The 23,232-nt window shown below is 41.2% G+C and overlaps 1 long non-coding RNA gene across 1 annotated transcript; it reads left to right on the top strand.

The window, feature by feature from the left end:
• Window positions 1-135: 135 nt before the first annotated feature.
• Window positions 136-22,109, top strand: LOC117524854. Its single transcript, XR_004564880.1, has 4 exons — window positions 136-147; window positions 6,441-6,446; window positions 8,018-8,027; window positions 22,020-22,109. It is a non-coding gene; the product is annotated as an uncharacterized LOC117524854 (long non-coding RNA).
• The last annotated feature ends 1,123 nt before the right edge of the window (window positions 22,110-23,232 follow it).

Here is a 23,232-nt window from a genome sequence, read left to right as displayed (position 1 = left end):
TATAACTGTGATGTTGTTCAGAATATGTGTTTTTCTTTGGAAAATATCATGGAATGTGTTACTGTGGAAATTAAACACAGAAAATAAAAAATATATAATTAGAAAATATGTCTACAGAGCACCAGGATCAAACATAAAAACAAAATTGTGGAAAAGCTGACTGAGATGTACAACTTTATTAAAAATAATAAGCTTTTATTTGTTTGTGGATACTTCAACATAGTACTCTTAAATCCTCATGGTCAAATAAATATAACTGAATTTATAAATTCTGTATTTTGTATTGGAATGTATCCAGGTGGTTACCCATCCAACTTGGATAACTGCGAATACAGTGACACTTATTGAAACCAAACATACATCATAATATACAACTGAAACAATAACGGCCCAAGGACTGAACCCTGGGGCACCCCACATGTATTCATAATTTCCATCATTCACAACTCAAGGGAAAAAAAATAATTTGATAGCGATAAGTTTGATATGTTTTTGATTAAAAATAGTATTGATTGCATTGTTAAACCTTTCACGTATATTTGTAACTTGTCACTAATGACTGGGAAATTTCCTTTCAGATTGAAATTAGCTAAAGTGATACAGCTGTTTAAATGGACTGCATTTTTATGTAGTGCTTTTCCATCTGCTTTACAATTATGCTTCACATTCCCCCATTCACCACAAACACACTCACTCACTGATGTCAGGGTGCCACCAGCAAGGCACTCACTACACACAAGGAGCAACTCGGGGATTAAGGACCTTGCTGAGGGCCCTTATTTCCAAATTTTACTGTAGGTAGCAAGTGTTTTTCTTGGAATGCTGTGTTCCTTTTCAGCCATGCATACCACCCCTTGTTATGTCCAAATAACTCAATTTTAGTTTCATCAGTCCACAGCACCTTATTCCAAAATCAATCTGGCTTGTCCATATGTGCTTCAGCATATCTGAAGTGACTCTGTTTGTGGCGTGAATGCATAAAAGGCTTTGTCTGCATTACAGGAGCTCCTTGTGCAAACTGCACTGTATAGTTGAATGATGCACAGAGACACTATTTGCTGCAAGATCATGTTGTAGGTCTTTGGAGCAGGTCTGTGGGTTGACTATGACTCTTCTCACCATGCTTTACTTCAGCTTATCTGAGATTTTTCTTGGCCTGCCACTTTGGGCCTTAACTAGTACTGTGCCTATGGTCTTCCATTTCCCTACTATGTTCCTCACAGTGTAAACTGACAGCTGAAATCTCTGATATAGCTTTTTGTATCCTCCCCTAAACCATGATGTGAACAATCTTTGTTTCAGGTCATTTGAGAGTTGTTTTAGAGGCTCCCATGTTGACACTCATTAGAAGAGATGCAAAGAGGAGAAACATTTGCAAATGGCCATCTTAAATACCTTTTCTCATAATTGGATTCACCTCTGTAAGGAGGTCAAGGGTCAGTGAGCTTACCAACCAATTTTGTGTTCCAATAATTAGTGCCTAAATGTATTCAAATCAATAAATGACAAGAGGTGTCCAAATTTATGCAGCTGCCTAATTTTGTTTAAATAATTATATGCACACTTTCTGTAAGTACTAGAAACTTCATTTCACTTCTCAAATATCAGTGTGTTCATCTGCTATATTATATATTTACTGAAATTCTGATCCAGACAAACCAATGATTTATAAAGGAAAATCATGAAAATTATCAGGCTGTGCCCAAAATTTTTCATACAAATGTATATAGCAAATGGTAAAAGGGGTGGGTGTTTATAAGTTTTGTTTCTCCCTACACCCTTTCGGCTGCACAATACTGGGAAATTGCCTATGAGTTTTTTGTTTTGTTTTTGTTTTACGAGAAGTATGTGTGTGTGTGCGCAGAATAAATTCATTCATTAATTCATTCATTCATTCAAATATCAAAATCACTTCCCAGATTTCTTTGAGGAACATTGTGCTTAAACAGTTCAATAATTTTTGTCATGCAAACTGCTTTGATACTGCTTTTGTATGAAAACCATGATTACAATCACCTGTTGATATCACCTGTTGCAGTAACATCATTATGTATTTATTTGCTTGTTTGATTATTTACTTACTTATTACCTCATTGCTAACCCTAAATTGCCCTGTCCTTTGTTTTTGGTAATTGATGTATATTAAATAAAATGAAGTGGACCAAGCATACATGAGTTATCTTGTGTTCATGCTGTCTGCAGTGAAATAGTAGTCCAAACTAAATATACGAGTCACTTCATGTTTTTTGTTTATTTGTTTGGGGGTTTTTTTATTTGTGTTTCCATATCATCCTAACTTTTTCTGATTTATGTTTGTACCTATATTTTGTGATATACTAGCAGAAAGAAATTATTACATCATGACGAGATTTCAGTCCTAAGCAAATGTTGTCAGTTTTGTGTAAATACAAAGGGATTACACCTTTAAATGTTTCTTACAAAATCTTTTACTTCCCACCACTGTTCTTTGTCTTTCTTCTAATTTTACAGAGTGTAACCCGGCAGTAAGAATGAAAAACAGCTGCTCTGACCTTCGTATCACAAAGTGTGTCACGTTTACAATGTGTCTAATGAGAAATTAACAGTTGTCAGTGACTGATTTTCTCCACCTACCCTATGGGCAAACAGGTGCAGCGCAACAATGGACATATAAGAGAGCATGATGTTTCACAGAGAAAATAGCTGCTCTGCATCAAAGCCAGGATGGAGGACTCTCTGGGCGCCTAACTCGTGCGCTGTCAGGCCAAAGACATGAGAAGATTACAAGCTGTTAATAAGGTGAAACCAATCGGCTGAAGGTCTGCTTTTGTGCTTCCCAGCATGCTGTGTGAGAGTCTGCCTGGGATAGTCGGCATTTTGGAGCTGATCACAGTGTGGAAGGGATAATGAAGGTGGGAGGGGTGTAAGGCTTTAGCCCCCGGGCGCTTTGTGAAAGAGAACCCTCTCAATAGCTGCACACGCTCAGCTGGTCACGCTTGTTTAAATACAGATGGACATTTGTCACTTTTGTATTTCATGCTGCTAACTGCTTCACTGACACTGTCATTTGGTTTCTATTCTTTTTGTTGTGTTTGACAGGATTTTTTTTTTTTTGATCTGGTGATGCTTTTATGCTAAATTGCACACAAAGTACAAAACAGCAAAACAAATGTTTTCTCAAAAATACATAAATAAATAAAGGTCAGAATGTACATATTTTCAATAAAAATTCATAAAATAGTGATGCAACATCTTCACATTAGCCCATATGTGTTGTTTTTCTTGATCAATGTTATAAATAAATCATAAATAATTGATCATTTTCCATCTATTGAAATTGATGCATGTTGATTGTGATTTGCCTAATCTTGAAGCACAAGCATCCCCGTTCACTAACGTACAACAATTATGAAACAAAATGATGCAGATTCACAGATTATTTGGATGTGGTGGGTTTAAATGTGTTTAGACAGTGTTCTTAGAAAGAAGTATTAGATATTTCAAAAATTTTAATGACAGTTTAAAAAAAAAGAATTGCTGGAAAAATGCTTCAACCGTTCGAGGTTAATTAAACAAATATAATATACCTCATAGATCATCTACTCTAACAGATGTTCGTCTCTGAAACAGCACCAAAGAGGATTTGTGGGCCAGTTGCTAATAGGACAGTGTAAGTGAAACCGTCCCCCACAAAGTACCCTGAACACCCTCAATCCTATTTAACTGTGACAATGATGGATTCATCGACGCTAAACTTCCTGTCCAAAGTCAGACACAGAGCGTCATCTTTTCACCCCGTAATTAGGGACGGGGAATCTTGATTGGCTTCTGCTGGGAAGAGATTCCTTTTGGGTTTCAGTACAAGGCCAAGGATGAGTTTTCAAAGGTTGCCCCTCTCAGGATGGTGGTCCAAAAAGACCAGGGTGACTCTGAAAGTGAACCATATGATAGATGAGAATACACACCCCAGAAATGTAAGTGGAAAACTGAAGTAATGTTGTGAGCCCTGTAGTATCAGGTTGATAGGGAAACTCAAATGAAGCAAGGCAACAGGAAGAAAGTGAGTTTGAATCAACAAGTACATGTTAAACAGTCAAATAAATAAACAAATAAACTGCGCTCGTAGAGTGCAAACCTCCGGCAGCACTAGTTTCCAATTCCACAAAATTTTACCTTGGAAAAAATTTCAAGGTCAAGGTCCTGTTGGAAGTGACTTTTCTTAAGGGCACCTTCACACATAGTATGAATGTGGTCGAACTGTGCATGAAGCAGGAATCTCATGCAATATGTAAAATTGTAGCTGCCTCCAACACCCCATACAGCTGTTGCTATAACTATTTGCGCACACTAACGGCTGACAGACAAAGTGTGCACTGTGAGAGCCCATTCGATCTCTCTCGCGGCAGGTGTCAGCCAAATTCCAGGTGACACCCAGGAACATCTAACATGGCTCGTTTGGCACTTAGAAAATGTGTGGCCATTCACGCTGTCAGCATGAAAACAGTCAACAGACGATCACTTTCAAGTTGGTGGTGAAATCTGTCTAACATCAGCGGTACGATGTGGTGCACCAGCTGCTCGCGTTGTGTTCCTGCTCCCACGACACCATTGCATGCACAACACCGTCGCAGCGGGGTCGTTCGCGCCTGCCCAGCAGCTCGATATTTTCGTGGATCGCTCATATGAGCTGTTCTGCCGTGATTCGCCATAATTTGTATTTATTCATACTATGTGTGAAGGGGCCCTAAGCTAAAATATAATGCAACATATAGATCAAAAGGGCTTTTCAATGTTCAAATCAAATATCCGCTAAATCTGCAGCATGGATCACATGCGGATCAAACTTGGTCTTTTCATTGAGAGTGCCAGTTTGCACCTCATTGTCACAAATGAGAGTGATTGAAGCACTTTTGAGTGAGATATAATGCAAAATGTACACCAAATGGGCTTTTCAATATTAAATTCAAATGTCGACAAAATCCACAATCCGGATCAGATCTGAATCAAACTTTGTTAAGTGATAGTGAGTGCCAGTCTGCACCTCACTTTCAAATATGAGAGTGACTGGGGCACGTTTGATTAAGATGTAACGTGAAATATACATGAAATGGGTTTTTCAATGTTAAATTTAAATGGCTACAAAATCTGAAATCCGGATCAGATCCAGATCAAACTTTGTCAGGACATAAAGGATTTTTGACAGAGTTATGAATTTTGGAACATAAGTTCAATGATAAAGGATAGGTATTTTTCAGATTTTCAAGATTTTTCCTGACTTTAACCTCTGACCTATGATCTTGAAAATTGAATCAGTTCTTGCTTATGAGGATATCAATCATATTTATCATAACAATATATGAAAATTGTGGGTTACAGTCTGTTCACAATCAGACAAACAAACAAACCAGGGTGAAAACATTACCTCCGCCCAACTTTATTGGCAGAGGTACAACTGTAATAAAATTCTGTTGTTTTTACAGAGGCAAAACAAAACAGCTGGCAGCCGTGGTTGCCAGAATAATTATGCAATAAATTACAGAAATAATTTACCTTTCCAGAAAATATTGTAAAGTTTACAGTATAAAACCATTATTACATGCAAAAAAAAAAGAAAAAAAAAAAGAAAAAAATGACAATCAGTTGCTACAGTGCCACCTGTCACAAATACCCACACTGTCACCAGATGCCAGTCCTTAGTTTTTCATAATGCTGCTTTTATGCACTGTGGGTAATAAAGGTTGATTTACAACTATAACAGACATGATGATGGTCTTCTGTGTCATCATTTGTGTGGGTGTGGCCTTGGAAGGGCCGGATGGCATGCTTTGGATTGGTTTTGTTGCAGGTCAGCGGGGGGTAGACCACAGAGCAGACCCAGGACACGCTGCAGGGATCACATCTGCCAGCTGACTCGGGAGTCACTGATAGATCCACTGAGACGAGCTGCAGGATGCTGCTGAGGAAAACGATGTCTGGTGCTCTCACAGCTGAGTGGATCTCTGTGGTATCATAATGAGTGCAGATATGTTTGGACATGAACAAAGATTTGTTTCCACTGTATCACAGCCTGTTAAGGTTGAAAGCAAACAATGACTGAGCAAATGTATCGCTGCTTTAATTTCAGAGTGATTACACTGAAAATAAAATATAAACGCAACACTTTTGGTTTTGCTCCCATTTTGTATGAGATGAACTCAAAGATCTAAAACTTTTTCCACATACACAATATCACCATTTCCCTCAAATATTGTTCACAAACCAGTCTAAATCTGTGATAGTGAGCACTTCTCCTTTGCTGAGATAATCCATCCCACCTCACAGGTGTGCCATATCAAGATGCTGATTAGACACCATGATTAGTGCACAGGTGTGCCTTAGACTGCCCACAGTAAAAGGCCACTCTGAAAGGTGCAGTTTTATCACACAGCACAATGCCACAGATGTCGCAAGATTTGAGGGAGCGTGCAGTTGGCATGCTGACAGCAGGAATGTCAACCAGAGCTGTTGCTCGTGTATTGAATGTTCATTTCTCTACCATAAGCCGTCTCCAAAGGCGTTTCAGAGAATTTGGCAGTACAATCCAACCAGCCTCACAACCGCAGACCACGTGTAACCACACCAGCCCAGGACCTCCACATCCAGCATGTTCACCTCCAAGATCGTCTGAGACCAGCCACTCGGACAGCTGCTGAAACAATCGGTTTGCATAACCAAAGAATTTCTGCACAAACTGTCAGAAACCGTCTCAGGGAAGCTCATCTGCATGCTCGTCGTCCTCATCGGGGTCTCGACCTGACTCCAGTTCGTCGTCGTAACCGACTTGAGTGGGCAAATGCTCACATTCACTGGCGTTTGGCACGTTGGAGAGGTGTTCTCTTCACAGATGATGCGAAGGAGATGTGTTGCACTGCATGAGGCATATGGTGGTCACACCAGATACTGACTGGTATTCCCCCCCAGTAAAACAAAACTGCACCTTTCAGAGTGGCCTTTTATTGTGGGCAGTCTAAGGCACACCTGTGCACTAATCATGGTGTCTAATCAGCATCTTGATATGGCACACCTGTGAGGTGGGATGGATTATCTCAGCAAAGGAGAAGTGCTCACTATCACAGATTTCGACTGGTTTGTGAACAATATTTATGTTTATTAGACCCCATTCCTACCAGGCTGCTCAAGGAAGCCCTACCATTATTTAATGCTTCGATCTTAAATATGATCAATCTATCTTTGTTAGTTGGCTATGTACCACAGGCTTTTAAGGTGGCAGTAATTAAACCATTACTTAAAAAGCCATCACTTGACCCAGCTATCTTAGCTAATTATAGGCCAATCTCCAACCTTCCTTTTCTCTCAAAATTCTTGAAAGGGTAGTTGTAAAACAGCTAACTGATCATCTGCAGAGGAATGGTCTATTTGAAGAGTTTCAGTCAGGTTTTAGAATTCATCATAGTACAGAAACAGCATTAGTGAAGGTTACAAATGATCTTCTTATGGCCTCGGACAGTGGACTCATCTCTGTGCTTGTTCTGTTAGACCTCAGTGCTGCTTTTGATACTGTTGACCATAAAATTTTATTACAGAGATTAGAGCATGCCATAGGTATTAAAGGCACTGCGCTGCGGTGGTTTGAATCATATTTGTCTAATAGATTACAATTTGTTCATGTAAATGGGGAATCTTCTTCACAGACTAAAGTTAATTATGGAGTTCCACAAGGTTCTGTGCTAGGACCAATTTTATTCACTTTATATATGCTTCCCTTAGGCAGTATTATTAGACGGTATTGCTTAAATTTTCATTGTTACGCAGATGATACCCAGCTTTATCTATCCATGAAGCCAGAGGACACACACCAATTAGCTAAACTGCAGGATTGTCTTACAGACATAAAGACATGGATGACCTCTAATTTCCTGCTTTTAAACTCAGATAAAACTGAAGTTATTGTTCTTGGCCCCACAAATCTTAGAAACATGGTGTCTAACCAGATCCTTACTCTGGATGGCATTACCCTGACCTCTAGTAATACTGTGAGAAATCTTGGAGTCATTTTTGATCAGGATATGTCATTCAAAGCGCATATTAAACAAATATGTAGGACTGCTTTTTTGCATTTACGCAATATCTCTAAAATCAGAAAGGTCTTGTCTCAGAGTGATGCTGAAAAACTAATTCATGCATTTATTTCCTCTAGGCTGGACTATTGTAATTCATTATTATCAGGTTGTCCTAAAAGTTCCCTAAAAAGCCTTCAGTTAATTCAAAATGCTGCAGCTAGAGTGCTGACGGGGACTAGAAGGAGAGAGCATATCTCACCCATATTGGCCTCTCTTCATTGGCTTCCTGTTAATTCTAGAATAGAATTTAAAATTCTTCTTCTTACTTATAAGGTTTTGAATAATCAGGTCCCATCTTATCTTAGGGACCTCGTTAGTACCATATCACCCCAATAGAGCGCTTCGCTCTCAGACTGCAGGCTTACTTGTAGTTCCTAGGGTTTGTAAGAGTAGAATGGGAGGCAGAGCCTTCAGCTTTCAGGCTCCTCTCCTGTGGAACCAGCTCCCAATTCAGATCAGGGAGACAGACACCCTCTCTACTTTTAAGATTAGGCTTAAACTTTCCTTTTTGCTAAAGCTTATAGTTAGGGCTGGATCAGGTGACCCTGAACCATCCCTTAGTTATGCTGCTATAGACGTAGACTGCTGGGGGGTTCCCATGATGCACTGTTTCTTTCTCTTTTTGCTCTGTATGCACCACTCTGCATTTAATCATTAGTGATCGATCTCTGCTCCCCTCCACAGCATGTCTTTTTCCTGGTTCTCTCCCTCAGCCCCAACCAGTCCCAGCAGAAGACTGCCCCTCCCTGAGCCTGGTTCTGCTGGAGGTTTCTTCCTGTTAAAAGGGAGTTTTTCCTTCCCACTGTAGCCAAGTGCTTGCTCACAGGGGGTCGTTTTGACCGTTGGGGTTTTACATCATTATTGTATGGCCTTGCCTTACAATATAAAGCGCCTTGGGGCAACTGTTTGTTGTGATTTGGCGCTATATAAAAAAAAAATTGATTGAATTGATTGATTGAGGGAAATGGTGATATTGTGTACGTGGAAAAAGTTTTAGATCTTTGAGTTCATCGCATACAAAATGGGAGCAAAACCAAAAGTGTTGCGTTTATATTTTTGTTGAGTATAGATGAACACCATTGATAAGTTCTTTCATGTCCAGAAGTGTTATTCTCTTATTATTTATTGAGCGCTCAGCAGATGAAAGCTTGAGAGGTGATTTCAAGTGTTGCACTTAGAGTTCACTTATCAGTTATTATGAAAAGGCAGTGTTTAGAACTTAACACTCTACAGAAACAGCTCTTACTAAAGCAATGAATGATCTTCTCTTGCTGATGGACTTGGATGCCACCACGGTGCTGCACTTGTTGGATTTCAAGTTCAACAGCATTTGATATCGTTGATCATCGTACACTAGTGTTCAGAATAATAGTAGTGCTATGTGACTAAAAAGATTAATCCAGGTTTTGAGTATATTTCTTATTGTTACATGGTACCAGTAGATTCAGTAGATTCTCACAAATCCAACAAGACCATGCATTCATGATATGCACACGCTTAAGGCTATGAAATTGGGCTATTAGTAAAAAAAAAATAAAGTAGGAAATAGAAACAAAACAAACAGGTTTTCTGACTATAATGTGTTGTACCTTATAGTTGCTGTTATAACACATTCCACACCAGTCTAGAATAGAATAGAATAGAATAGAATAGAATAGAATAGAATAGAATAGAATAAATCTTTAATGTCCAGCATAGTGGAAATTTTTCATTGGCTCACCAGACATACAATACAAGTGAACATACAGACACCATCTCAGACACATGAAATTGCTAAAAACATAGAATAAAAATAAATAAATAAAAGACACAACTAATAAATAGGACAAAATACATAAAATAGCAGCTCAGTGAAATACATATGTATGCTGTCACTATTTTTTTTATTAAGAATGGTGATGGCATTTGCAAAAAAAGATTTTTAAAAACACTTTTTGCTGGAGGGACTCTGAAGCACCTCTGAAGGGGATGTGAACTGTCCTCCTTGCTTTCCCACTATTTTGGTTGCCATTGACATAATTCTGTTTATCTTGCTCTTGCATTTTCAACTCGTAAATGGCCAAACCACATAGAACAATGAAAAGATAGACACTTTCAATGTGTGTACTGTACACAGTTTAATAATCTGTACATTGACACCCAGACAGCTCAGTCTTTTACAGAGATTGAGTCGTTGTGAGCATTTCTTTAAAATTTACTCTATATTTTCAAAGAAACTCAGCTGTCTGTCAAGGCCGTTCATAGATATTTAAAAGATTCCACAGTTTCAACAGCTTGGCCAGTAAGTGAGACTAGCTCTATTGTCAGGTGTTGCTTTTTTCAAAAACAAAAAACAAACAACAACAACAACAAAAAAAAAAACGAGCTCCTTTGTCTTTGATACAACCCCGATTCCAATGAAGTTGGGACTTTGTGTAAAATGTAAATAAAAACAGAATACAATGGTTTGCAGATCCTCTTCAACCTATATTTATTTGAATACACCACAAAGACACGATATTTAATGTTCAAACTGATAAATTTAATTGTTTTTGTGCAAATATTTGCTCATTTTGAAATGGATGCCTGCAACACATTTCAAAAAGCTGGGACAGTGGTATGTTTCCATGGTGTGGTTGGCTCTCACTGCAGTATTGTATCACTTCCTGTTCCGGAGCACAGCGGTGTTTTGCTGTATCTGTTAAATCTGCGCAGTTAGATTGATCTAGTTATCTAGATTACGATTTGTTTCCCAGTGTAATCTTTACGTGCCTTAACTAAAGCACTCCTTCTGCTGAATCACCTCTAAATTATTTACACATTATTCACTTTGCGTGTTTTTAGGAATCCGCTAGCTTAGCGTAGCTACTAGCTCTTAGCCGGTTTAGCATGGCGGCTTCTCCTGTCTCTCCCACACTTTTCTGCTCTGGGTGTGAAATGTTTAGTTATTCCTCGGCCTCCTTTAGCAGTAATGGTACTTGTAATAAGTGTAGCTTATTCGTAGCTTTGGAGGCCAGGCTGGGCGAATTGGAGACTCGGCTCCGCACCGTGGAAAATTCTACAGCTAGCCAGGTGCCTGTAGTCGGTGCGGACCAAGGTAGCTTAGCCGCCGTTAGTTACCCCCTGGCAGATCCCGAGCAGCCGGGAAAGCAGGTCGACTGGGTGACTATGAGGAGGAAGCGTAGCCCTAAACAGAAGCCCCGTGTACACCGCCAACCCGTTCACATCTCTAACCGTGTTTCCCCGCTCGACGACACACCCGCCGAGGATCAAACTCTGGTTATTGGCGACTCTGTTTTGAGAAATGTGAAGTTAGCGACACCAGCAACCATAGTCAATTGTCTTCCGGGGACCAGAGCAGGCGACATTGAAGGAAATTTGAAACTGCTGGCTAAGGCTAAGCGTAAATTTGGTAAGATTGTAATTCACGTCGGCAGTAATGACACCCAGTTACGCCAATCGGAGGTCACTAAAATTAACATTAAATCGGTGTGTAACTTTGCAAAAACAATGTCGGATTCTGTAGTTTTCTCTGGGCCCCTCCCCAATCGGACCGGGAGTGACATGTTTAGCCGCATGTTCTCCTTGAATTGCTGGCTGTCTGAGTGGTGTCCAAAAAATGAGGTGGGCTTCATAGATAATTGGCAAAGCTTCTGGGGAAAACCTGGTCTTGTTAGGAGAGACGGCATCCATCCCACTTTGGATGGAGCAGCTCTCATTTCTAGAAATCTGGCCAATTTTCTTAAATCCTCCAAACCGTGACTATCCAGGGTTGGGACCAGGAAGCAGAGTTGTAGTCTTACACACCTCTCTGCAGCTTCTCTCCCCCTGCCATCCCCTCATTACCCCATCCCTGTAGAGACGGTGCCTGCTCCCAGACCACCAATAACCAGCAAAAATCTATTTAAGCATAAAAATTCAAAAAGAAAAAATAATATAGCACCTTCAACTGCACCACAGACTAAAACAGTTAAATGTGGTCTATTAAACATTAGGTCTCTCTCTTCTAAGTCCCTGTTGGTAAATGATATAATAATTGATCAACATATTGATTTATTCTGCCTTACAGAAACCTGTTACAGCAGGATGAATATGTTAGTTTAAATGAGTCAACACCCCCGAGTCACACTAACTGTCAGAATGCTCGTAGCATGGGCCGGGGCGGAGGATTAGCAGCAATCTTCCATTCCAGCTTATTAATTAATCAAAAACCCAGACAGAGCTTTAATTCATTTGAAAGCTTGACTCTTAGTCTTGTCCATCCAATTGGAAGTCCCAAAAACCAGTTTTATTTGTTATTATCTATCGTCCACCTGGTCGTTACTGTGAGTTTCTCTGTGAATTTTCAGACCTTTTGTCTGACTTAGTGCTTAGCTCAGATAAGATAATTATAGTGGGCGATTTTAACATCCACACAGATGCTGAGAATGACAGCCTCAACACTGCATTTAATCTATTATTAGACTCTATTGGCTTTGCTCAAAAAGTAAATGAGTCCACCCACCACTTTAATCATATCTTAGATCTTGTTCTGACTTATGGTATGGAAATAGAAGACTTAACAGTATTCCCTGAAAACTCCCTTCTGTCTGATCATTTCTTAATAACATTTACATTTACTCTGATGGACTACCCAGCAGTGGGGAATAAGTTTCATTACACTAGAAGTCTTTCAGAAAGCGCTGTAACTAGGTTTAAGGATATGATTCCTTCTTTATGTTCTCTAATGCCATATACCAACACAGTGCAGAGTAGCTACCTAAACTCTGTAAGTGAGATAGAGTATCTCGTCAATAGTTTTACATCCTCATTGAAGACAACTTTGGATGCTGTAGCTCCTCTGAAAAAGAGAGCTTTAAATCAGAAGTGCCTGACTCCGTGGTATAATCAATCAATCAATCAATTTTTTTTATATAGCGCCAAATCACAACAAACAGTTGCCCCAAGGCGCTTTATATTGTAAGGCAAGGCCATACAATAATTATGTAAAACCCTAACGGTCAAAACGACCCCCTGTGAGCAAGCACTTGGCTACAGTGGGAAGGAAAAAACTCCCTTTTAACAGGAAGAAACCTCCAGCAGAACCAGGCTCAGGGAGGGGCAGTCTTCTGCTGGGACTGGTTGGGGCTGAGGGAGAGAACCAGGAAAAAGACATGCTGTGGAGGGGAGCAGAGATCGATCACTAATGAATAAATGCAGAGTGGTGCATACAGAGCAAAAAGAGAAAGAAACAATGCATCATGGGAACCCCCCAGCAGTCTACGTCTATAGCAGCATAACTAAGGGATGGTTCAGGGTCACCTGATCCAGCCCTAACTATAAGCTTTAGCAAAAAGGAAAGTTTTAAGCCTAATCTTAAAAGTAGAGAGGGTGTCTGTCTCCCTGATCTGAATTGGGAGCTGGTTCCACAGGAGAGGAGCCTGAAAGCTGAAGGCTATGCCTCCTATTCTACTCTTACAAACCCTAGGAACTACAAGTAAGCCTGCAGTCTGAGAGCGAAGCGCTCTATTGGGGTGATATGGTACTACGAGGTCCCTAAGATAAGATGGGACCTGATTATTCAAAACCTTATAAGTAAGAAGAATAATTTTAAATTCTATTCTAGAATTAACAGGAAGCCAATGAAGAGAGGCCAATATGGGTGAGATATGCTCTCTCCTTCTAGTCCCCGTCAGTACTCTAGCTGCAGCATTTTGAATTAACTGAAGGCTTTTTAGGGAACTTTTAGGACAACCTGATAATAATGAATTACAATAGTCCAGCCTAGAGAAAATAAATGCATGAATTAGTTTTTCAGCATCACTCTGAGACAAGACCTTTCTGATTTTAGAGATATTGCGTAAATGCAAAAAAGCAGTCCTACATATTTGTTTAATATGCGCTTTGAATGACATATCCTGATCAAAAATGACTCCAAGATTTCTCACAGTATTACTAGAGCTCAGGATAATGCCATCCAGAGTAAGGATCTGGTTAGACACCATGTTTCTAAGATTTGTGGGGCCAAGTACAATAACTTCAGTTTTATCTGAGTTTAAAAGCAGGAAATTAGAGGTCATCCATGTCTTTATGTCTGTAAGACAATCCTGCAGTTTAGCTAATTGGTGTGTGTCCTCTGGCTTCATGGATAGATAAAGCTGGGTATCATCTGCGTAACAATGAAAATTTAAGCAATACCGTCTAATAATACTGCCTAAGGGAAGCATGTATAAAGTGAATAAAATTGATTCTAGCACAGAACCTTGTGGAACTCCATAATTAACTTTAGTCTGTGAAGAAGATTCCCCATTTACATGAACAAATTGTAATCTAATAGACAAATATGATTCAAACCACCGCAGCGCAGTGCCTTTAATACCTATGGCATGCTCTAATCTCTGTAATAAAATTTTATGGTCAACAGTATCAAAAGCAGCACTGAGGTCTAACAGAACAAGCACAGAGATGAGTCCACTGTCCGAGGCCATAAGAAGATCATTTGTAACCTTCACTAATGCTGTTTCTGTACTATGATGAATTCTAAAACCTGACTGAAACTCTTCAAATAGACCATTCCTCTGCAGATGATCAGTTAGCTGTTTTACAACTACCCTTTCAAGAATTTTTGAGAGAAAAGGAAGGTTGGAGATTGGCCTATAATTCAATCAATCAATCAATCAATCAATTTTTTATATAGCGCCAAATCACAACAAACAGCTGCCCCAAGGCGCTTTATATTGTAAGGCAAGGCCATACAATAATTATGTAAAACCCCAACGGTCAAAACGACCCCCTGTGAGCAAGCACTTGGCTACAGTGGGAAGGAAAAAACTCCCTTTTAACAGGAAGAAACCTCCAGCAGAACCAGGCTCAGGGAGGGGCAGTCTTCTGCTGGGACTGGTTGGGGCTGAGGGAGAGAACCAGGAAAAAGACATACTGTGGAGGGGAGCAGAGATCGATCACTAATGATTAAATGCAGAGTGGTGCATACAGAGCAAAAAGAGAAAGAAACAATGCATCATGGGAACCCCCCAGCAGTCTACGTCTATAGCAGCATAACTAAGGGATGGTTCAGGGTCACCTGATCCAGCCCTAACTATAAGCTTTAGCAAAAAGGAAAGTTTTAAGCCTAATCTTAAAAGTAGAGAGGGTGTCTGTCTCCCTGATCTGAATTGGGAGCTGGTTCCACAGGAGAGGAGCCTGAAAGCTGAAGGCTCTGCCTCCCATTCTACTCTTACAAACCCTAGGAACTACAAGTAAGCCTGCAGTCTGAGAGCGAAGCGCTCTATTGGGGTGATATGGTACTACGAGGTCCCTAAGATAAGATGGGACCTGATTATTCAAAACCTTATAAGTAAGAAGAAGAATTTTAAATTCTGTTCTAGAATTAACAGGAAGCCAATGAAGAGAGGCCAATATGGGTGAGATATGCTCTCTCCTTCTAGTCCCTGTCAGTACTCTAGCTGACTGACTGGCTGTCAGCTAGAGTACTGGCTGACTAAAACCTGACTGAAACTCTTCAAATAGACCATTCCTCTGCAGATGATCAGTTAGCTGTTTTACAACTACCCTTTCAAGAATTTTTGAGAGAAAAGGAAGGTTGGAGATTGGCCTATAATTAGCTAAGATAGATGGGTCAAGTGATGGCTTTTTAAGTAATGGTTTAATTACTGCCACCTTAAAAGCCTGTGGTACATAGCCAACTAATAAATATAGATTGATCATATTTAAGATCGAAGCATTAATTAATGGTAGGGCTTCCTTGAGCAGCCTGGTAGGAATGGGGTCTGATAGACATGTTGATGGTTTGGAGGAAGTAACTAATGAAAATAACTCAGACAGAACAATCAGAGAGAAAGAGTCTAACCAAATACCGGCATCATTGAAAGCAGCCAAAGATAACGATATGTCTTTGGGATGATTATGAGTAATTTTTTTTTCTCTAATAATTAAAATTTTATTAGCAAAAAAGTCTCTCTGACTCTTTGTCAGCCTGGCTACAGTGCTGAAAAGAAACCTGGGGTTGTTCTTATTTTCTTCAATTAGTGATGAGTAGTAAGATGTCCTAGCTTTACGGAGGGCTTTTTTATAGAGCAACAGACTCTTTTTCCAGGCTAAGTGAAGATCTTCTAAATTAGTGAGATGCCATTTCCTCTCCAACTTACAGGTTATCTGCTTTATGCTATGAGTTTGTGAGTTATACCACGGAGTCAGGCACTTCTGATTTAAGGCTCTCTTTTTCAGAGGAGCTACAGCGTCCAAAGTTGTCCTCAGTGAGGATGTAAAACTATTGACGAGATTATCTATCTCACTCACAGAGGTTAGGTAGCTAGTCTGCCCTGTGTTGGTATGTGGCATATAATAAAGAAGGAATCATATCCTTAAACCTAGTTACAGCGCTTTCTGAAAGACTTCTACTGCAATGAAACTTATTCCCCACTGCTGGGTAGTCCATCAGAGTAAATGTAAATGTTATTAAGAAATGATCAGACAGAAGGGGGTTTTCAGGGAATACTGTTAAGTCTTCAATTTCCACCATAAGTCAGAACAAGATCTAAGGTATGATCAAAGTGGTGGGTGGACTCATTTACAGTCTGAGCAAAGCCAATCGAGTCTAACAATAGATTAAATGCAGTGTTGAGGCTGTCATTCTCAGCATCTGTGTGTATGTTAAAATATAATTATCACTATAATTATCTTATCTGAGCTAAGCACTAAGTCAGACAAAAGGTCCGAAAATTCACAGAGAAACTCACAGTAACAACCAGGTGGACGATAGATAACAACAAATAAAACTGGTTTTTGGGACTTCCAATTTGGATGGACAAGACTAAGAGTCAAGCTTTCAAATGAATTAAAGCTCTGTCTGGGTTTTTATTAATTAATAAGCTGTAGTGGAAGATTGATGCTAATTCTCCCCCTCGGCCTGTGCTACGAGCATTCTGGCAGTTAGTGTGACTCGGGGGTGTTGACTCATTTAAACTAACATATTCATCCTGCTGTAACCAGGTTACATCTGGGACAACATCTGGGACAACAGCTCCCACCCTCTGCATGCCACACTCATGTCCTGTCAGAGCACTTTCAGCCATAGACTGAGACCACCGAGGTCCACCACAGAATGCCATAGGAGGCCTTTCCTACCTGTGGCAATCAGACTCTATAATTTCTCCCCCTTCTGCAGGATGAATACATACCAAACAGTTATTCAGAGTTATTCAGTTATGTGCAATATTGGCGAGCATCTTGTGAAAATGTCTTCAGTCATTTCGCATAAATCTCTTGTACCTATTGCATAAAAAAGTTTACTATTTACTGTTCGGGATAATTTCTTTCGTGATAATAAAATTAATCTTATTCTTACTTTATCAATTTAAAGGTACTATTGTTAGGAACAAACTCATTTATAAATAAGAAAAAAGCAAAGGAGAAAGAACGCTGCCTTGTGGGCAACCTGTATGCACTCCTGACAGACAGCTATTAACACATACTCTCTGGTGGAGACAAGACAGAAAGTCTGTGATCCAAAGAATCAAGACCTTGTTTGCATTGATATTGGTCAGCCTTTGCAGAAGATGTAACTTTATGGAATTAGCAGCTGCGCTGATGTTTACAAATTGGACTCTAGCATAACCTTTAGTAAGATCAAGCTGTTTTAAGACAGATTCAAGCAGGACTAGCACAGGATCCTCAGTACCCCTGTCACTTTTAGAGGTGAACTGCAATAGATTGAACACACTGGTCACTTTGGTAGACAGAGGTCCACCAGAACTCTCTCCATTGTTTTACACAATATGGAGGGGAAGGCTATCATTTGGAAATCTTCAGGCTTGTTTGCACCTGGCTTTTAAGGTATGGGCCTTAATATCCACACCTGGAACTAGGAGTAAGGGCCCCTTTACACGTAATACGAATTTGGTGGAATTACGGCGAAACAGCACAAAACAGTTCGAATTAGCAAACCATGAAAGCATTGCACCAATGGGCAGGTGTGTACAATTCTGCTGCGAAGGTGTCGTGCATGCTCGTGCACGAACACAGTGCGAGCAACTGGAGCATGTGTAACCACATTGCTCCGCTGCTGTGGAATAAATAAAAAATAAAAACCAGCTGGTACCTGTGGAACCACATCGCACTTCTGCAGTGGAAAACAAAACAAACAAATAAACAAACAAACAAAAACCATACATGCCACCCATGGGATTCATACCTGGACTTTACTGATTACCACTGCGCCACCGTCACTTGCCTGTAAACAGTATGGGAAAATGCCTGAAATCAACAAAGGGATGGACATAGTTTAAAAAAATAAAAACACACACCATAAAAAAAAACATTTTATCAATTATGAAGTGTCTGTTCCTCTGTAGATGACCCATGGTCATAGACATACAGTCATGAAATGACATTAATGAAGCAGTGTGCCATTATTATGTCCACAGCTACTGGTCTGGTGTGTCCAGCCGGCCTCACACGCGTGTCCATGTGGAACAGAGCTCACATGGGTGACGTGACAGTCAGATTGCCCAGCCTTCCCAGCCTCATGCATGATAAAGACAGAGACTGACCTTGAATGCGTCTTCCAGTTGTGCGCTCATGACGCCAAAGCTTCCTGCAGCTTATGATCAGGTAACACTGGTCTCTCATTCTAATTCCTACATTAGAGCGAACTGTCTTTTCCTACTGTTCCAGACAATTCCAGTACAGCTTCCAAGCGGACCTGGACCTGTTGCTAACTACCTGCACCTGCACGTTACTTTGGAACTCCTCAGCTCCCGGTGTGGAGCGCGTCTCGACTAAATGCCAGTTAAGTTCCCTTTATCTCAGTGAGATCCCATTCTCACTTGTGCCTGTTGTGACTGTGCTATGATAAAGAACTATTTCAAGAACTCTGTCTAAGAACTGCACAAACTCTGATATCAAACAATTGAGAACTCAGTCCAGCTGTATCAAGTTCTGCTTAATCTGCGCTGCACTTCAGCATGCAGCACTTGAACTCTGACCTATGGAGACAACTCATGAACTATGAACTATTGCTGAACAGTGAACTGTATTTCTTAAGAAGAATAACTTTATTTTCTGAACTCTGCAGCAACCTGTGTTATAGCTTTTATGAACTGTGACTGTGTGAGACTCCAACTTTACGAGTGCATTCCACTCACCCATTGTGTTTTCTTCCTTAGATCCTGGTTGCAGAGGCAAACGTCCCATCTGGCCCTGGTCTCAGAATCCTTTGTTGACACATTCCTTCAAGAGTGGCTCGGGATACTGCAGCTCCCTAATTTCACCTCTAGTGGGCAGGCCACTCTCCATACTGTAGGCACTCCCCAGCGCAGCAGTTTTCGTTTATTAATTATAAATAAATCTCTTTTCTTTTTGTGCTCCACTCTGTGTCCAGCTCCCTGCGTTTGGGTTCATCGTCTGAAACACTTCAGTTCCACCCGAACCCCTAACCATAACATCATATCCTGAAAAACTGAATTACTGTGGGCAACAGAATTGAATGATAAAAGCTACTGAGAGAACTGCAAAGTATTTACAAGCTTTAGTGGGTCCTGGTGGGGTGCTGGGGAGCACCTGGGTTTTAGGCAAAATTAGACACATTCTAAGACCCTCATTCATGCCTTGAATGTTTTGCACATGTCCAAAACACTCATGGGGCAGTCCAGGTGGAACACCCATTGAACGACAGTGTTGGGAAAGTGTAGTGACACGGACCCACAACAGGAGGCGTAAATGAACGGACAATAGAAGGAGTTAAATTAGAACACTTTACTGTTGTGAATGCCACAACCAAACACAGCAGATTACAGAATGGATACAAGTCAATCAATAAAGGTGTCGTGTGGGCAGGCTCGACGATAGGAGACGCCCGTCTGGAGACGAACCGGAACCACACGATTTCCACCGCCACCGAACCCGAGGGATACTGGAGCCGCCAAGTCCCGAAGTCCCCAGGTGGCCACCGTCTCGGCGTGTCGGATCTGGTACTGCTGGCGGAAAACAAAGACAGTCAAGTGTGGGTGTGTGTACACCCAGTAACAACAATGGTGGGAAATCCACCTCCACCTCTCACTCAATATTCTGCAGAGTACCGCAGTGATTCCTCAGGGGAAAAGAGTGCCGTCCAGCACTCACTCAGCTTCCACAGACAGAGGGACCGGTACTCCTGCAAACACTCACAATATACAGATTATATTGTAACACACAAACGGCTGAGTCTATTACCTCTCACTGAAGGTGATATCTCGGCGATGTGGTGGAGGTGTCTTCCTGCTTTTATTCCAGGTGTGATGTAGATGATCGGTGACAGCTGTCATGGTTGATGGGTGACAGCTGTCACCTCGGCTGTTCCTGGAGGCGGCAGTGCCCTCTCGTGCCTGAAGCCCGCACTTCAGGCAGGGCGCCCTCTGGTGGTGGGCCAGCAGTACCTCCTCTTCTGGCGGCCCACACAACAGACAGTCTACGTGCAGCCTGATCGTAATCTCACTGCAATCTACATAATTCGTACAGCGTCATAACAGCATTCGGAACAATCTGATCACAGTCGGGGGAACCCCGAAATGAATCGGGCACGTCAAATGCTGCTGGCATATCCCGCTTGTGCCACATATGTGCACATCAACTGGATCTCGTTCAGGGCAAAGGAAATGTTGATATGCAACATGTATGTGGCACGCATCCATCATGTGAAGTGGACGTGAACATTGCGCAATCAAACGAAAAGCACCATCTGTCACTGCGAGTCAGTCAATCAATCAATTTTATTTATATGGCGCCAAATCACAACAAACAGTTGCCCCAAGGCGCTTTATATTGTAAGGCAAGGCCATACAATAATTACGTAAAAACCTCAACGGTCAAAACGACCCCCTGTGAGCAAGCACTTGGCGACAGTGGGAAGGAAAAACTCCCTTTTAACAGGAAGAAACCTCCAGCAGAACCAGGCTCAGGGAGGGGCAGTCTTCTGCTGGGACTGGTTGGGGCTGAGGGAGAGAACCAGGAAAAAGACATGCTGTGGAGGGGAGCAGAGATCAATCACTAATGATTAAATGCAGAGTGGTGCAGTCAGTGTGTCATAGGCTTGGTGCGGTGCCCATAATGCAGCTGAATGGGATGTCACCCCATAATACACATATTATGACATGTTTACCATCAAACTCTGTTGGAGTAATGACGCCAGCCAGAAATAAATAAACCACACCATAAATAAACATGTAAATGCACCTCAGGTATGCCCCCAGCTGCGTGTCACAGCGAAGGGCGGACAACAGCCAGATGCTGCAGCCTGTAGTGATGTTCTTCTCACCCCAGCTGTGCCATGTGCTGACAACATCGCTCACAAATGTCTCGTACACCACGGCATAAAAATATCCCATGTCAGGTGCTGTCCCACAGTGCGCCAATGATCCGACCGGATAGTGCCACACACAGCCCCTCTGTGTAATCCGAGTGCTCATTACACCGCCGTCGCTGTGCTGTGTCTGTGAGCACAGTGCTGACAGTCCATCATGTGTGGGACACACGTCTATCCTGCTGGTGCAATGTCCTGCTTAGAGGTCAGTGCACACGAGGGAGAGAGTGGACGAGTGACTCAGTGAGTGAGTAGGTGAGTGAGTGACAGCACTCGAGCGCATCCGTCCGGCAGCCTGATTATTGATTGTGGTTCAGTCTGACAAGTAGTCTGTGTCTCTGTACTGTTGTCCGACAATGTTGGAGTGGTGGCCGTGTGGGTGTGCAGGACTCAGTCCAGACTGAATCCGCCTATATTCTATATGGTTGTCCGGGAGTCGTACACAGCTGTCCGACTGTCTGTTCTTCCCAACTGCGTCTCGATTATTGCCATTTTTGCAGTTTTGGCCTCAGTTGGCCTGGTTCGTGTGCATTTGTACTGTGTGTGATGACGGTCTTAGTACGAATGAGCATGAGCCAAGTCGAATCAGGCAGAATGTAAAATCTGAGGGGAATAGGAATTGCGGAGGACAGCCGTCCAAATACCCAGACTGCGCTCCAACCCACCCCGACTGATTCGTGCATGTGCCGTGCGCATGAGCGTCATGGTACAAATGTAGGTGGAACACTGTAAGAGTACGTGGACAGCTGCAGGATTGCAGTAAGAGCAATAACAACGCACTTACAAGTCCTACGACTGTGGTCCGATTGCAATTTGGCAGGATATAATCCAGCAGCACTCGAGGTGTGCTTGTGGTGCATTCAGGACATTCGGTGGTAGCGGAAACATATTGAGCGTTCCCCTGAATGCAATCAGAATGTCACAAATGCTATTTTCACGCAGTCTGATTGTTTAGAATGCAGTCAGACTGTGGTCAGATGGGACTTCATCTGACATTCGATAGTTTTTCTACTTCGACTGTTGGGAATGTGTGAAAAACATTCAAGACAGCTGCACGACTGTGCCCAACTGTTTAGACTGCACTCAGAATGCTGTCTGATGCACCTCAACACCTCCCAAATGTGGGTCGAACTTTCATTTTAGGGCTCAATCAGCCTCTAGTGTGATGGGGGTATAAGTCTAAATTTAGCATGTTTTGGCCTCAATAAATATATAAAAAGCATTTTTTACACTGATGGAATCTGCAGACTGCCAACAGGATGGAAATAATCTGAAAATGCAGACACAGATTTTCAAAAGTTATTTATTGCATTGAGAACATGTGAGTGTACAAACTCTCCTGGCCATAGCTGTTGATTTTCAGCCAACTCCCCTGTCTATACACACACACTCGCATATATATATATATATATATATATATATATATATATATATATATATATATATATATATATATATATATATATATATATACAGTATATCCTGAATATTCATAGCAATATTCTGGGAGAATATTCATGCCGATGTGTGATGATTCGCCAGCGATTTGTGCCATTAATCGGAATGCGAGGTAACAGGTCATGACAGCTTGTGACGGCGTGTGATGCCTAAGCCCTGAATCATCAAAATCAACTCAAATTTGTGATCCTTGGTCACAAATTTTGTGGCACTTGTGACTTATCGTTGTTATGTTATGTGTAAACCCAGCATTACCAGTTCAAGCACAATTATTTTAATATGGAACCCAAAACCAGAAATGTTACTCATTATGCTTGGAACAAAGTAATTGAAAAAAAAATTCTGGCTTGAAGCTGTAGTCAT

Source organism: Thalassophryne amazonica, chromosome 14 (assembly GCF_902500255.1).
Source record: "Thalassophryne amazonica chromosome 14, fThaAma1.1, whole genome shotgun sequence".
Taxonomy (NCBI): Eukaryota; Metazoa; Chordata; class Actinopteri; order Batrachoidiformes; family Batrachoididae; genus Thalassophryne; species Thalassophryne amazonica.
Note: the sequence above shows the minus strand (reverse complement) of the source record. Positions and strands in the feature narration are given on the sequence as shown.